The sequence below is a fragment of the Polistes dominula genome, unplaced genomic scaffold (genome assembly GCF_049000335.1).
Source record: "Polistes dominula isolate Pdom_NZ unplaced genomic scaffold, Pdom_raw_medaka contig_73, whole genome shotgun sequence".
In the NCBI taxonomy this organism is placed as follows: domain Eukaryota; kingdom Metazoa; phylum Arthropoda; class Insecta; order Hymenoptera; family Vespidae; genus Polistes; species Polistes dominula.
The window spans coordinates 1,033,087-1,051,514 of NW_028300951.1; the positions used below are offsets into that span (position 1 = coordinate 1,033,087).

Here is an 18,428-nt window from a genome sequence, read left to right on the forward strand (position 1 = left end):
TTTGGCAGTTAAGTGGCGGCTTTAAAAAGCCCAGTTCTTTAATTAGAACAGCCAACTTAATCAAAGGAGTCGTCCGAGGTTTTTTAATTATTTTCAATTTTTAATATCTTTTTGAAAGTCTTAAAGACTTGTAGAGTCATAGTCCGCTTAGATTTATTTGAGAATATTTAAAATGTATTAATCAATTTTTTAGATTAGGATTTTCAGCGACTAATGTACTAATACCCCCTTTTCTCCCCCCTATGCACTCTTCGTTCTCATCTATGCGTGTTACCCAGGTGTTACACGTATGGGTGAGAAAAAGATCGCATGGGTTATTAGTTTGTAAGTTTTCCTTTGGCGGCTGTCATTGTGCTAGTGATTGCACGGTGTACATTGCACCTGTGTGTGCGTTATAGGTGGTGCATTGTACATCGTTCGTGATTTAAATAATACCGCGTTTTTTTGAAAAAGTTATTCAAATAAATATAACTTGTAGAATCACGCGTACGATACGAATCTTTTTTTTTTTTTTAATAATCGTTTTGCATAGTAGAGTCACCCACATTTTATTTGTGGATACATACACGTATATAACTAGTATGCATATATATACTAGTGTATACTTGTATTTTTGCAGTAGTTTTATTTGCAATAATCACTAGCCTTGACAGACGATTACAGCAACTGGTACGTAACCTTTTAGTATATAAGTTTAGAAATACGCGGTTGAACTAGGGTGACGGAGGTGCCCCGGGGCATGCTCTCTAGTGTAGGCTTTTGCACCCTGGTGGAGTGTGTGAGAACCGTGGAGTGAGTGGGTGGGCATGCATGTGTTTTTTTGTTTTTTTTTGAGTGAATGTGAAACTTTAATTTTAAGTAGGTAGGACCCCGGAAAAGCACATGGGTACACTTACACTTTGAAAGTGCAAGTCCCATCTCCGGGTTTTTTTTTTTATATAGAATTGTCACAAAATTGTATCTTTTTATTTCCTAACATGATTACTTAGTAAATTTATTTTGTGACAATTCTATCATTTTTAATATGTATCATGATTCAAAGATATTTGCAACCATTTGAAAGATTTATTTATCGATTCTATCTCGAACGAGATAAAATCGAAATTAAATTCGCAAAATCTTTGATGAATTTGATACTTAGTTTTAAGTATAACAGGTTTAACATTTCGCACTATCGCGATTTAGTCTTTTTGAAATGTTTGATATAATTCAATGTAAATTAAATAAAAATATATTGCAAAGAAATGCATTGCATTTTAAGTATTATTTTTATTTCAATTCGTTTTTATTATTTAATATTATAGTAAAAGTGCGAATTGTTACTAGGTTCATCAATTAGTTTAATAAACTGCTCGGACATTCGATTAAATGTGCTCGTGTAACATGTGCACAGTCGATGAACTCTAAGTTCATTGATTGTCCACGAGCTAGGATAGTTAACGGTAAACGCGAATTTATTTTGTAATTAATTATTTAACAGAGTTATAACGAACATCGAAATTATATTGCAAAATTGGTATGTATGATAGAAAAATAAATGAAATTATTTCATAGGTATTGTAATATGAAATGTATTTCATTTATATTAATGTTATAAGCAGTTGAGAGTAATTGGGTGAAAATGTCTTGAAGTCGTTTCAAAATTGTAGGACCATAATCTGGCATGTTACAACGATATGGTATTAGAATAGAATCGATAATTTACATGGTTAATAATATTCCTTTCGACGAAGAGATATCTCTCTCGATCAAAAGGTAATCATTATTTTCAATGTAAAAAAAAGCTCAGGATGTTTTACTAATCACATTTTTATTTTCAGGGTTGTGTTAGGGTTGGTTAGGTCGGGTTTTTTTGATTCATTTTATAATTTAGAATCAGGGACGATTCTAATTCTATATCATTGATCGTTGTAACATGCTAAATTATGAGAATACTTTTTGGGAATGATTGGACGTTTTTGGTCAATGATTCTTTTCATGCTCGCACGTAGGGAATGTCCGACAGTAGGCATCAAGAAAGAAGTGGCAAAATGCCGAAGAGGCCCCCACTTAATTGTGGCTCAAGAGGGCAACTACAGACTCAATGAGTTATTTGCAAATTCAACAGCATGGTTGAATTTTTGCGAATAGTTCGTTAGTCATTTTAGATTTTATTATTTTGCTCGTCAATAATTTATAATGGTTTTTTTAAGAATGGAAGTAATTAATATAGTTTTCTTTCTGTTATAGGGGAACATCGTTGGAATTACCATCACCAACACTACCAAAGATTTTGATTGCCAAAAATAAATCGAGTATTTGATCAATTTGATTTTATAGAATACAATCCCATTCAAAATTCCCCCTTCACTTTAATATCATATCATTTTTGTCATTTCCCATTACCCCATACCTTTCATTATTCATTCTTCATTTCATTCATAATAGAAACTAATTATTTTATAATATTTTTTAATATATATCTTTCATTTTTTTAGGTATTAGGTATTAGGTATTAGGTATTAGGTATTAGGTATTAGGTATTAGGTATTTTTTGATTTTATTTTGTTTCAGGATATGATTAATTCAAAGGCACTTGTAAGTGCATCGTGTTTTTCAATGGGAACTTGCCATTCGATGCATTCATTGCATCTTTTCAGACCTTCAAAATAATCTTGTCTTTGTCTTTTTTCAGGCTCGTTTCGAGTTTCTTTTTTTAAAGGGTAGCGGGTAGATTCTTTGTTTGGTTTCTTCGTAAAGAAAGGGTCTACTTCAGGGATGCGACCCTGCCCTACGTGAGCCATGATTTTCTCCTATCTCCAATAATTGAGAGAAAAAATCATGTCCCTTACCTAGAATTTCACTCACAAACCATAACTTTCCTATTATTTTTAATATTTTCTTAACAGGATGAACTATGATGCAAAATTCTATTCAAAAAGAGGGGGAAATGGACCAAATGACGACTGAATTATGGTAAAAGGGTAATATAAAATAATTATGTTTTTTTTTTTTAAATAACTGAAGTATTTTAATTCTTTTTTACAGGTAGCATCTAATATCTTCTATTTTTTTTTTTTTACAGGTAGCATGTAATATCTTGTTCTTTTTTTACAGGTATCATCTAATATCTTTTTTTATTTATTACAGGTACCATCTAATATTATATACATATGTTTATTTTTTGTTATAATATATTTTTAGGTATATTAAAAAATAATTAAATCTAAAATATTCCTAATTTGTAATTTTCTTATGTGTAATTATATTGCAATTATTCTAGGATGTGTTAGTTTCAACTAACATCAACGTTTCTATTGAATTTCTTTTCAGGTTACACTCCCTGTTTATCATTTTGTATTTTTTGATATTCTTGATAATAATAATAATAATTGTAAGGATTTTTTTTGAATGGTACTCTTATGGTGGGGCCTAAGAGTTAGGTTTTTTTCCTTTGAATTATATTCGGATGTGGGCATCTTTAGGATGCACATCCCTCTTGGGTCTTCAGTAGCGGTTACCTCCTCGTGGTTAGACCCGGGCAATGGTATTTTATTTTCCATGTAATGTTTAACATATTTTTGGATATGTTATACATTTCATGGTAAATAAAATCCAGCCAAAGACCGCTTACCATAAACATTATAATTGTAATTAGTTTCTAGACAATTTTTTTTTTTTCCAATGATCAAATTTTCTTGATTCCTTTTTCATGTAACACATTTATAGAAACTAATTACTCTTTATAATGTTTTACTTTTTTTTTTTGTATTAATAATTTATATTTTTTTTTTTTTTTTTACAGGTAATCACATCAATCAAATATAAGAATCGTTTGAATTTGATTTTTAATTTGATAATAATGTTTCAGAAAAAGGATGACAAAAGTTACAAATTAAATTGTTATATTAAACTTTTTTATCAGATTAGTCATTTAGACAATTTTTAGATATTTGTATTTAATATTTTCATGGTTAATAAAATGATTTAGCAACGATTTTCCATTAATTAATTTTTTTAACTTTATTTAAGTAATGTGTATTAGAATAATAAAATAATTGTAATCAGGTAACTCATTTATTGTAAGTATTTAGACAATTTTTAGATATTTGTATTTAATATTTTCATGGTTAATGAAATGATTTAGTAACAATTTTCTATAATTAATTTTTTTCACTTTATTTAAGTAATGTGTATTAGAATAATACAATAATTGTTTTTATAAATAATTGATATATGAAGGAGTATTATAATCTAAAAACTCATTACATTCTAACTGGCATTTTTCCATTTATTACAATACTTTTATACAATGTTGTTTATGTTATTTTTCAATGATTTACATTTGTATAATTTATATTATTTAGATTATTTTTGAATGATGTTAAAAATGATGAAAAGAAAGTTTCATTAAAATCAAAAAATGTCGTAATTTAAAAATGATCAATTTGATGTGGAATGACCCCATAGAGATATTACAGATAAAGTAGACAAATCATAGGAAAGGTTGTGTAAATGGAAATGTCTCTGTATAAATATAGCAGCAAAAAACGAAAGGTTGATGTTGTCTCTCTCTCTCTCTCTCTCTCTCTCTCTCTCTCTCTCTCTCTCTCTCTAACTCATGCGGTACACAAAAGATTCTCAAGTTATCGAGAGAGAGAGAGAGAGAGACAACAGATCAACCTCCCATGTTCTATCTCATTTTATTTCGCCGACAGGTTTTATGCTGGCTTGTCTGTTCTATGTGTAATCGTCTGTTCTATGGGAATGTCTCATATGTATGTATATTGAACTTGTGTATAAAATGATATGATCATGTAAAAGATAGTTGAATAGATTTTATTACTCAGTTGATTCTATCATTCATTTCTATCAACATGCGATACGTTTAAGGCCGACATGTTTCGTCGTCGGTATGGTAGATAAAAGATGCATGTACAATTTCATCTCGAAAATTATTGATTTTTTTTTTTTTTTTTTTTTTTTTTTTTTAATAAATAATTAATTGTGTCGATGTTCTCTCTTTTTTTCTTTCTTTTTTGTGAAAACGTCTATTAACAAAAAAAAGAAAAAAAATATACAAGTGGAACGAGATTTAAAAATAAAAAAAAAACATTATTTTATACGAGATAATTATTTCTATCTATCGAATTCGCAGACGAACAAATATTACATATTATAATAATAATAATAATAATAATGATAATGATAATAATAATAATAATATTCAATGGAAAATAATAAATTTCAAGCTCGGTGAGGTAGACGACGATTTTCACCGTTCACTATGTTCGATTTTCCACAAAATTTTTCCGTCAAATTTTTTCTTTTTTTTCTTTTTTTTTCTTTTTTTTTTTTTTATCTCATGTCAGTAAAAAATATTTCATATAAAATAAATGAGAAACATCATTTTTCACCATAGAGCGTCTCCATATTATTATTTTCTTTTTCTGCTTTTTTTTTCTTTTCTTTTCTTTTCTTTTTTTTTTTTTTTCTTTCTTTTTTATTTCATTCACTCTGGTTTATTCTTTTTCACTACGCAAAACTTCATCTAGAAATAATTTTAATTATATAAATAATTGAAATGAGAGGATTAATTATATTCTAAATTTTTTTTGTAATTAAAATTCAGATGAAGAAATTCTATGATAATTTACTTAATAATAATAATAATAATAATAATAATAATAACTAACTTAATCTTAAGGTAACCAAAAAAAAAAGAAAAAAATAAGAAAAAGTCGATTAATCGATTATCCATTGAACAAACTCAAATTTAGATTTGCAACGTTGTTCACTTCTTGATTTTCCCTTTTCGACGATTTCCAAGTTTAGAATTTGAACGTTTTTGATCGTTGCCAGGATCATCGCTGCAACCATAGTTGAGTGAGGGTGATGAGAAGGGGGAGGGAGGGAGGGAGGGAGGGAGGGGGAGGGGGAGGAGTTGCGGGGATGGAAAAAGAAGGAAGAAAAATAAAAAGGGAAAGAGAAAGAAGAGGAAGAAGAAGAAGAAGAAGAACACAGAACTCGATCGATAAGAAAGCGGTTGGCCTTTGCTTGATTGGCTTTCTTTTCAACCCCTTTTTTCCCCCGGAATCAAGAAATATCCATCGTAAGTTTGGTAGCTTTGATGATAAAAATCAACGAACGAAACGTTGCCCCTTTCCATCACACAGGACTGAAGTTTATATTGTTTTTTTATATAAATATTTATATCTGAAAGCAAAAACAAAAGAAACAAATTCAATTAGTTAAATGTTCAATTTCAAATAAAGGAATGGTCAGTCAATCATCAGTCAATGTTTTTATTTTTTGTAGAATATTTTATCAAAACACCATAGACGATCGTTTATTTTATTTTATTTTTTTTTTTACATATACGTTATTTTTTTTAATAAAATACAATCAATATGAGATTAATTATTTATGGTGAATGATAAAATATATTGTAATATGTTTAATTTTATACGAAATTAATTTAAATATTAATAATATATATAATTATAATTAATATTTAAATAAATTTAATAAATATATAAATAAAATTATACTTAATTTTATTTAAAAAAAATTAAATTAAATTATAATTTAATTTTATTTATATATATATATATATATATATATATATTGAATTTTTTAATATATATATAATTTATAGATATCTATAATTATAATTAATATTTAAATAAATTTAATTAATATATAAATAAAAATTTATTAATTTTAAAATTTATGAAATTAATTTAATTTAATATTTATATTGAATTTTTTAATATATATTAATTAAAATAAAAAACAAATAATTTAACAAATATATATATATAAATCTTTATGAAACATTTACGAACAATTTAAAATTCTCTTCAATTTAAATTAAATCAACCCCTATGATGATTCTAACGAAAACATTAATATTTTCATTCCAATAAAAAAAAAGAAAAAAAATAAAAAAATAAAAAAAAATGAAAGAAAAATATGGAAGAAAAATGTCATAGTTAATTTTGTTACTCAGTTAAACGAAAGATAAAAATCAATTACGCGTGAGTGAGTGAATGGGGAATTGAAGGTGGATATGGGAATGGGGGAATATTCATAGAATATTCCGTGAAAATCTAAGGTATACAAATCGTACATTTATATATATATATAAAGTGTTGAGTATATAGTTATGTTAGTGATTTGGTCTACTGCAGTAGATTGAATGAATTGAATAAAGTAATACTCGATGTGCCTCTTCGAGTTTTCCCGATAGCTAAAAGGTCCATCATCATTCACAAAAGTGTATCGTTGTAGGTCGTGGCCTAGTTGGTCTAGTAGTAAAATCGGTAATGTGTACGATAGCTTTCATACTCAGTACCGGATACCCCCGTTCCGTTACCCCGTTCCGTTACCCCGTTCCGTTACCCGTAGAGAACGAGAACGAGTCACGTCTATTTACGGTAAGTTCCGTTGATCTTTTGCATCCTAGAATTCTAAAAAGTTTTTCTCTCTCTCTCTTTCTCTCTTTCTCTCTCTTTTTCTATTTTTTCTTCCTCGTCTCATTCGACGTTTTCAAGAGAATCACATTGATTTGAAAGACTTCGAGAAGAGAGAGAGAGGGTGACTCTCAATGAATTATCTTCTACCCTCCCCCGACTCGCCCCCTTCTGTCTTTTTTCTTTTTCTATTTTTTTTTTATTTTTCTTTTATTTTCCATCGTCGCATTTATAGGGGAAAAAAAGGGTTTGCAAAAGTGAAAAATCAATAATCAAAGGTACCACTATTAACGAAAGATTTTTCCTCTTTTTTTTTAATTTTATTTTAATATCTCGAATAGTTATATATATATTTATTTATATATTTATTTATTATATTTAAAGAAAAGTAATATAAAATATTTTGTTCGAATTATTCAAATTTACTCGGATAAATTTATTTATTTTTTTTATTTAATTTAATTCATTTATTATATAAAATATTTTATTCGAATTATTCAAATTTATTGTATACTCCGATGAAATAAAATTTTCATTTTTTAATTATTATATAGTTCCAAAAAGAATTCGTTTATTTATTTTTAGTAATAAAAAATTATCTATTAAATTAAATTAAATTAAATTAAATTGAAAAAATATGTGCGTGATGATCTCGTATTTCTTTCGTTTTATTATTTCAATCCTCGATTATATTTTAAAAAAGTAAAACACAATTTATTAATCGAAATAAAATGAATATTTGGTATTCTCGAACTTTGCTTCGAATAAATATGAGAGACGGAGGTATGACGATACTAAAAAAAAAAAAAAAAAAAAAAAAAAAAAAAAATAAAAAAGAAGAATCGTAATATCGATTACTATACATAGATAAAAACTATTGGTCGACCGACGACGAGATTGCAATATGATTTTCAAGAGGTACAATATAATTGACTTAAATGATAGCTCCATTTCTAACAATATCCATAACAATATTTTCTAACCTATAAAACTTGAATAATAAAATCGATGAGCCAATAAAAAAAAAAAATCAAAATTAAATATCAACCGTCAAAATTATTGTTCCGATAAAAAACAAAAAACCCCCAAAAAAAAACCTATTGAGATATCTATCACTTGAATACGCTATCTGGTGACTAAATTCAAAAATACAGTAAATAGGTCGAATTGCTACGTCACGTAAGATGTCTCGAACTTGAATACGCTATCTGGTGACTAAATTCAAAATTACAATAGATAGATCGAATTGCTACGCTCCCACGTGGGATCTCTAGCACTTAAATACGCTATCTAGTGACTAAATTCAAAATTAGAGTACATAGGTTGAATTGCTATGCCACGCCCCTGCCAGAGATCCCAATATTTAATTTTCATTTTTTAATTATTTCGAGATACATCAAAAACATTGATTGTTATTTCTCCAACCCAATGCACCAAGTCTCCCATCCCCTTTGAACTCTCTAAAAAAAAAAAAAAAAACAAAAAATAAAGATGAGAGAACAAATAGAAAATGAAAACAAAATAAATTTAATTGCAATTTTTGTATGGGAAAAATATGATTTGGAAAATAGAAGAAAATGTAGAAAAGTGGGAGAGAGAGAGAGAGAGAGAGAGAAAAAAAAAAGTGATTCCTATCGTAACACGTAGTTCGACATTAAATTTCATCTCGCGAACGTTCAACCCACCTAGTACGACGACGACGACGACGACGACGACGAGGATGAAATTGAGGGGCAATTAATGTAAAATCGTCCACCAACCCCCACCCCCACCCCCTTCTTCCCCCTCCTTCCCCCAAAATTGCTTCCCCGTGATTACAACACCGAGAGTACCCCCACACCAGTTCGAAATGTTCGACAACGTGAACGTCTATCGCCTACTTCCTGCTTCACACACACACACACACACACACATACATCTATCTATTTATCTATCTATCTATCTCTCTATCTATCTATCTATAATACATAGACAAGTTCTATACGCATAAGTTAGCAAGTACTTAGTGAAATTATTGTAAATGTTCATCGATAAATCAACGATAATTTGCTTCAACATAAAGTTTCTTCATCTATGCGCTGATTGAATACGTCATTTCTATTTTTTTTTTTTACAACATACTAATGATAATAATCTTACTATTAATTGTATTTTTATTTCAATGTAAAAAAAAAAAAAAAAAAAACAAAATGTATATTTAAAGGAGTAAAACAATTTTGCGAAATTAATTTTCATAAATTAAATGCAATCTCTTAAATATTCGAGTCTGTGTGTGTGTGTAGGTGGGTGGGAGGAGTAGTAGGAGTTGGGTTGGAATGTTCATCATATTTTACTAAAAATCATTTGTGTTCTCTTTGGAAAATTGAGAGATTTTAAAAAGCAAAAGAAAAAAAAAATCTCAACTTTGAAATATTATATTCTTATTTTTGGAAAAGGTAAAACGAGTGATGCCTTTTTTATTTTTTTTTATTTTTTTTATTTTTTTAAAGTACGACCTATCACGTTACAAAAGGAACGTTTCCATTCTAGCTTTTGTGTGAAAGTTTCTTCTCTTGAAAATAACAAAGAGAAAGAGAGAGAGAGAGAGAAAGACATTTTCAATCGAAATCTGTAGAAAATTTGAAAAAAAAAATCTAAATCGTAAAGGTGAACCACGTGAACGTTCAAAACATTTTTCTCTTTTTTGCTATACACATTTTTCTGTTTAAATTTTAAATGAAAAAATCTGTGTTTTTCTATTGGTTTATTTCGACAAAACAATTGTTTTTATTTATGGTAGTTTGTTTTTGATTTCAATTCATCATTAAATTATATTAATTGGAATATTCATCCTAATTAAGAGAAATTTATTCAAATTATTTCTGTATTCTATAAATAAAGTATTGTATAAAAAAAAAAAAAGAAAAATTATTGAAACATTGACGTAATTTTCTGACGCAATTCTGACGCAACCTTGAAGCAAACGTAATTGCAAGTTTCTTTTTATTTTCCACATTAGCAAATGATAAATATAAAATATTTAAAAAACAAATTATTAATCGTAAAACTTGAAATGAATTAAAAAAAAAAAAAAATCGAATGAAAGTAATTTAATAAAAATAAAGTATCGTACTGACACAACCCTGACGTAACTATGTCACAAATTGACAAAATTTTGATAAATTTATAAATTTAGAAAAAGAAAACAAAAAAACGAAAAACATTTCTATAGGAAAAAAAAAAATCAAATTATTCAAACATTGACGTAATTTTGACGCAATTCTGACGCAAATCTGACGCAACCTTGACGCAAACGTAATTACAAGTTTCTTCTTATTTTCCACATCAGCAAATGATAAATATAAAATATTAAAAACAAATGATTAATCATAAAACATGAAATGAATTAAAAAAGAAAAATCGAATGAAAGTAATTTAATAAAAATAAAGTATCGTATTGACACAACCCTGACGTAACCGTGTCACAAATTGACAAACCATTGAGAAATTTATAAATTTAGAAAAAAAACAAAACTGAAAACATTTCTATAAGAAAAAAAAAATCAAATCAAATCAAAATTGTTTTCAATGTTAGGTGAACAACTTATACTCAAATCAACACACCACTTGTTTAGTTTACCTTATGTTACTTACATTTACATTTTACACTGATAAAGTATAAAAAAAAAATATTATATGATTACAAACATAATTCTAGTGCTTACCTAATTTATACTAGAAGACAGATCTACAACGATTACCAACCCTTACTTTTTCCGGTGGACAATGTAAGGGTACGTTGATGATAGATGTCATTTTGATAGCTTCATCAAAACGTATAAAACGTTTCAATTCTTTTGGTTTTTCCGTCAAACTCATAAGTTTATCTTGTCTCATTGGTATTGATGTACAACCAATGATTAATACAAATATATAAAATAATAATACAAACAAATCAATTTTGTTTAACTTCATCTTTTCGTAATATTAGCACTGCGACTGATACGAATTCTTTCTAATACGAATTAGATCAACTTCTTCCAATAATTTTCTTCTATTTATCCCCTCTCTTTTGTTTGTCTCATAATCATAATAACATCCACAGGCACACATACACAGCAATATCACTAACTGCGTGTAACTTTTTATTTATTTATTTATCGTTCCTATATTTGTATCATAGATCAAGTGCGTATATGTATGTTACTTTTAAATATTCCACTTGGTCTTCGTAAAAACAACTTAATATTAAATATGTCGAATAACAAATGATTCCAATCTAAATCGATTGAATTCTAATCTTTGAAACTCTTATAAAACGATCACGTGGAAATTAGATCGATCAATCTCGTTTCTATTATCTGACAACGACGACGACGACGACGACGACAACGATGACGATGAAGAACCACCAATTTTATTTCAAATAACTCAAGTATTAATTAATTCATTAATTAACAAATATATTCTTGACAAATTTCAAACCTTCTTCTAATAATTTTGTAATAATTAATTTAACATTTATTCGAATTATTTTATAATCTTTCAATACACAACTTAAAATGTAACCAAAAACAATTTTTGGTTCATGACAATTAAATTCGTTCGTAATTATAATTTTCGTTCTATATATGTTCCAGATTAATTAATTAATCCAAAATAAATCACTATAATATATATATATTGTTTAATGAACAAACAAACAAAACTTTAACGAATAAATAATACGTAAGACGATGAAACAACGCGTTTTACTTGAGACTCGTCTTCAAGTTTACTGACTATCGGAAGAAAGAAAAAAAGTGCTTATCAAGTATGTCTCTCTTAAACGTTTTGAAGGCCAAGAAGTCGTAACGATACATACATACACATATACATACATACCAAATAAACTCACACATGTATAATATTACTCATCTCACGCTTATATCACGTGAATTAAAAAACGTGAACATATTTCTGTATCGCGTGATATCCTGCAACATAAAACGTACAAATTTCCATATCCGTGTTCCCCCTCCCCCCTGCCCCCTGCCCCCTCCTGCCTCCTACCCCCACCACCCTCCTGCCTCTCTCAAATTAAGAAGAAAAATAATCGAACAATGTGTATAATAGCGCAAAAGCCCAAGACGACCAAACTTTCGTTATTTTATTAAAGCTGAAAGTTTTTCTGTACATGTCCCCTATATACAGGTAAGAACGAGCAGCGATTATAGGAGTTTGGGTTGTGGTTACTTACTGGACAGGTAACAGGTAGTAAAGGTGTATAAAATAGTACCATAAATTCGTTAAAGTATAATATTAACAAATATACGACATTCGTTATTTTATAAAAGGTGAAAGTTTTTTTTGTAAATGTCCCCTATATATACAGGTAAGAATGAACAGAGACAATAGAGTTTGGGTTGTGGTTACTTACTGGGCAGGTAACAGGTAGTAAAGGTATTTAAAATAGTAGCTTAAATTCGTTAAGTAAAAGTATAATATGTACAAACAAATATACGCATGATCGAATACACATACATACATACATACATACATACATATAAATATACATATAGGTTGATATAATATTCTGGTTTTTTTTCTGGAAATATAAAAATCTACTAACATAGTAGTAGTAGAAGAAGAAGAAGAAAAAGTTGTGAAGTGGAGGAAGCTGTCTGTCTAAAAAACAAGACTTGACACGTGAACCCGACCGTAGAAGAAAAAGAAAAATAGGAAAAAGGAAAGGAAATATAGAAAGTCAAAGAAGAAGAAGAAGGAAGAAAGAAAGAGGAAACGAAAGGAAGGAATTTCTTCGTGTTGGAAAGAGGGAAACTCAAATTGGAATGGAATGTCAAACGTGTGACGCCGATAAAAAAAAAAAAAGAAAAAGAGGAGTAAGGAGATAAAAAAAAAAAAAGCTCTCATCCGAAGAAAAATAAAAAATAGGAAGAAGAAAAAAAAATAGAGGGTAGCAGAAGAGAGGGACGAAGGGTGGAAAAAGTCTCGACGGTTTTATCGAAGAAGGAATATTTTTCGTTTTTATTCGAGAAGGCACTCACTCTGTACTACTACTCTCCTATCATTCTTAAAAGAGTATTTCCATTCTTTTCCAGATATCGGAAGTACGTAAATAAGTATGTGTGTGTATGTATGTATGTATGTATGTATGTGGGAAAAAAAAATAACGCATACTTATACGATATATGTGCGTTGTGTTGTACGTTGTTGTCGAAGTGCATATATGTGTTCACGTGTACATACACTTTCTTTCTTTTTTTGTTTGTGTTTTTTTTTCTGTTTCTTTTTTTTCCTGATTTCTGTATATCTCTCTCTCTCTCTCTCTCTTTTTTTTACTATTTTTCTGTCTATTTTTCTTCTCCTTTTCTTTTTCTATTTTTCTATTCATTTTTTGCGTTCCGTTTTTTTTTGTGTTAGGAAGGAGGATGAACATCATGCACGAGTTGATTCTTCTTTTTTTTAGCAAAAGATTACTACTTCTATTACTATTTTTACTCTATACTACTCTACTATTACTCCTCTACTACTACTACTACTACTACTACTACTACTTTTACTCTACTATTATATACTCTACTTTTTGGTAAATATTTTAAGTGAAAAAATGTTCTTTTTAAACTTTTTACCTAATTGAAAATGAAAAGGATTTTTTTCTTTTTTTTTTTTTGTAAGGGTAGGTTTTTTTTAGAAAAATTATGAAAATACGTTGTTTCTTTGTATCTAAATGATTAAAATTTGGATTATTATTATTATTAATAATATTATAACAAATATATTATTATATAATATATAATTATATAAATATAATTATAATATAATAAATATAAATATGAATATAAATATATATAAATATTAAATATAAATACATATAATAAATATAAATATAATATATAATAATATATAATATCACTATATATTTATTATGTATTATATTATATATTAATAATATATAATATATTATATAATAATATTATAATAAATATATCATTATTATTGTTATTAATAATAATTAAAATATAAATATAATAATAGTAATAATTAAATATAAAAAATAAAACTAATAATAGATTTAGCTGTGTATTTTTTTTTTTATTATTAAAAAAAGAATGAAGTATCCAATCACATTGTTTTCTAATCAAAGTGAAAAGACTTAGATATCATCATTTAATAGTAATCCAACCGAACAATACCTAAACGATTCTAATCCACGCGATATCAAACTAACTAAATAAGCTTAGTTCGTTTAAATCGATTCTTAAATGAAAAAGGTTCGAATATTTTCCCTATTTTTATCAAGGATATAAATCTTCGAATAATTTTTCTAAATAAAATTCGTAAATTATTTTATTAAAAAAAAAAAAAAAAAAGAAAAAAGAATGAAATAAATGATCGAATGCAATCGAAAAAGAAAATTACGTGGAATTTCGTTAATAAATTTTCGAATAATTTTTCAAAATAAAATTCATAAATTCTTTTACTAAAAAAAAAAAAAAAAATGAAATAAATGATTGAATGCAATCAAATAGGAAAATTACGTGGACTTTCGTTGATAAAGAAAAAATTTGTCAAAAATGTGTGAAAAATAAAGAAAACATGTTGGTGAGAAATGTGAATATTTGAAATGAAATTAAACAAAGAAAAAAAAAAAAAAAAAAAAAAAGCAAATAAACGAAAGAAGAAGAAGAAGAGAACGAAGTACGAGTTTTTGATTATGACAATAATCTGTCGTATTGTAAGAGTCATGGATGGTATTTTCCATAATTACCGATTATCATCATCATGCACGCATTAAATGACCAACATCATAACGAAAACTATTTTTAATTCTTTGATAAAATCATTTTGTGTGTGTGATGAAACCTATGCCTCTGTATTATTTGTGCTCAAAATAGTATTATATTATATTTATCAAACAAATATAAAAACAAAAAAAAATATATACAAAACTCGAATTCCATTGATAAAAACAGAAAAGGGGGGAAGTTTTGGTGGTGGTGGTGATGGTGGTGGTGGAAGATTTGATGGAATTCAAACGGGAAATACAATTTTTTTTTTTTTATAATTATGTCTGACTCAAAGTTTATAATTGAAGATGACGATGTATCAAGAATGTCATTAAAATATGAAAAAGAAACAAAGGTCATATTTGTTATCAAAGACTAATATATACGTATCTATAAAAACGAAAGAGTTTATCGAATCCGACGACATTTTGTGGCATTCGTCGTATCACAAAACGGATGAACATCGACGCAAAAAGAAAAAGAAGAGAAAAAAAACAACTTACGAGATAAATTGTCCCTATCTCTCTCTCTCCTTCTCGTTTTTTTTTTCTTTTTTTTTTTTTTTTTTTTTATTAAAATGATCGACGTTTCACTTTTTACGTTTCACTTGTTTAAACGTCACGCATGTTTTTTTTTTTTTTTTTTTTTTAACGTTTATGTTTTCTCTTTCTTTTCCTACCTTTTTTTTTTTTGTTCTTTATTATTCACATTATTATTTTTGATCGACAAAATTTTATTTTATATATATATATATATATATATATATGTAAGAAATGAAAATAACATTAAATTTAATATTTGATGTAAAAGTTTTATTGTAGTAAGTATATGTACGTAAGAAAATGTAATCATTTTATTATTTACATATTTAATTAAAATAAATTAGTTTAGGATATTCTTATCCAAAGAGAGACCACAACGAACCACAGCTGACCATTGCAAATTTCATTTTTATCTTCAAAACCCAGACGTTCGTGATAATCGACCAGACGTTTATTATCAACTTTTATCAATCTTTTTCTTTTTATTAAATATATATATATATATATATATATATATATATATATATATATATATATTTAATTATTCGATTATATAATTTATTAATAATAATAATATTATATTAAATAATTTAAGATTTTATAATATCTAATAATAAATTTAAAATAATATATTTTGGTTTTAATATATGTATTTTATATTATTTATAATAAAATTACATTATAATAATTAATATAATAAAATATAAAATTACATATTAATTATATATATATATATATATTATATTAATTATAAAATAATATATTTTGTAATTAATGTAATATATATTTTATATTGTAATAAAATTGTATATTAATTATAAAATAATATATTATATATAATTTATAATAATTATATAAATTATATATTATTTTAAATTGATTATTTTATATTAGAAAAATTTTATAATTTAAAATAATATATTTTTTATAATTAATATAATATGTATTTTATATTATTATATAATAAAATTATATTATAATAATTCTAATAATATAATAAAATATAAAAAATATTATATAATTATTATAAAATATATATTATACATAATTTATAATAATTATATATTATATTATAATTATTCGATTAATAATTATAATCCTATCAACGCTGATTTCTTATTCTAACTTCTTGGTTTTATTAGTAAACTTGATTATTTACATATTTATTATAGTTATATAATAATCTTTATTATATAACTATATAATATATATGTAAAGTGAAAATATTAATAAAAAAAAGATATTTTTAATAATAATCATACCTTTTTAATGAAAAATTGCACGATTACATTACAGTTCTGCATCTTCCAGTTGTATCCATTCTTTTACCATTTTCACAAAGATTAACTGTATTTAAACGTGGTACTTTTATTATCTTAGCTTCTAAATTTTTATTATCTACTCCTTGTGTTAATAATGGTGCCCTTATTATCCTATCTCTCGTATTAAAATCTTGTTCATAAGATAAAAATCGCGGTTGATCGTTGGCAACCATTGTATTCACGTTGCTATCATCAGCAATTGCTATTTGTTTGTTAAATGAAATGAAAATCACGAAAATATATGCGAATACAATAATCATTGATCTACGATGCATCTTTCTTTATTTATTTATTTATATATTTATACAAAATGTTTTTTTGTTCAATTGAAATGATCTTTGCTTTTTTTTTTTTTTCTTCAAATTTTTGTTAGTTTTATTCCAAATGTTACGTTGATTAATTTTAACTTGTTCGATAACCTTTTAATTAAAAATAAGAACTTTAATTCCGGAACTGATTAATCGTCTCTTTTCTTTTTCCTTCTTCTTCTTCTTCTTCTTCTTCTATTTATAAAAACAAAAATAAATTTAAAAAAAAATATATATCAATTCGTCGTAATCAGTGTTAACCAAACAAAATTTCGATTAAATATAATTAAACGAAGAAGTGGTTGAATAAACAAATGAAATATATTTTTTGATTAATTACCAAAATTGAAATGTTTCACCGTGGTGAATTTAAAATAAATCGATTATTTGATGATTATTATTACGAAAGATAATTTTTTATAGGTTTTGTTAAATGTTGAAAAATGGAAAACCCCTTTTTCGAGGTTTCCAGACTAAATCGTTTATCAGAGGCCTTCGGTATTATTACTCGATATCACGAAACCAGAAACTAATTTGTTCTATTCGTTCTATTCGTTTCACTATGTTGTTCACTACTGTTCATTTGACAAATATATTCCAAGCTTTTAATGAAACCTAGTCGATGTGTAATAACGTCATAGATGTTATTAAAACCAATGGAAAATGATTACTGAATTTTTTATTATGATTTATCCAATATTTCTTTTCGTTTCTTTTCCTTCACTTATCACTAAGATTAGAAATAGAACAAAAATCTAAACTCGTGTTTCATTTATTCATACAAAAAAGTATGATTAACAAATATATATATATATTCCAAGCTTTTAATTAAATCGAGTCAATGTTAATACGTCATAGGTGTTATTAAAACCAATGGAAAATGATTACTGAATTTTTATTATATCTATCTAATTTTTTTTTTTTTTTTTTATTTGTTTGTTTCTTTTTCTTCACTTATCACTAAGATTAGAAATAGAAAAAAAAAAATAATAATTTTTAACTCGTGTTTCATTTATTTATACGAAGTATGTGA

At 26.2% G+C, this 18,428-nt stretch overlaps 2 long non-coding RNA genes across 2 annotated transcripts; one reads left to right on the plus strand and one right to left on the minus strand.

Moving 5' to 3' along the window:
* Positions 1-2,646: 2,646 nt before the first annotated feature.
* On the plus strand, positions 2,647-4,959 carry LOC149032615 (uncharacterized). Its single transcript, XR_016176378.1, has 2 exons — positions 2,647-3,096; positions 3,130-4,959. It is a non-coding gene; the product is annotated as an uncharacterized LOC149032615 (long non-coding RNA).
* LOC107070120 (uncharacterized) lies at positions 4,133-17,993 on the minus strand. The gene is made up of 3 exons (XR_001476216.2): positions 17,736-17,993; positions 17,028-17,587; positions 4,133-6,195 (listed from the first exon to the last, which is right to left on the minus strand). It is a non-coding gene; the product is annotated as an uncharacterized LOC107070120 (long non-coding RNA).
* Positions 17,994-18,428: the final 435 nt, after the last annotated feature.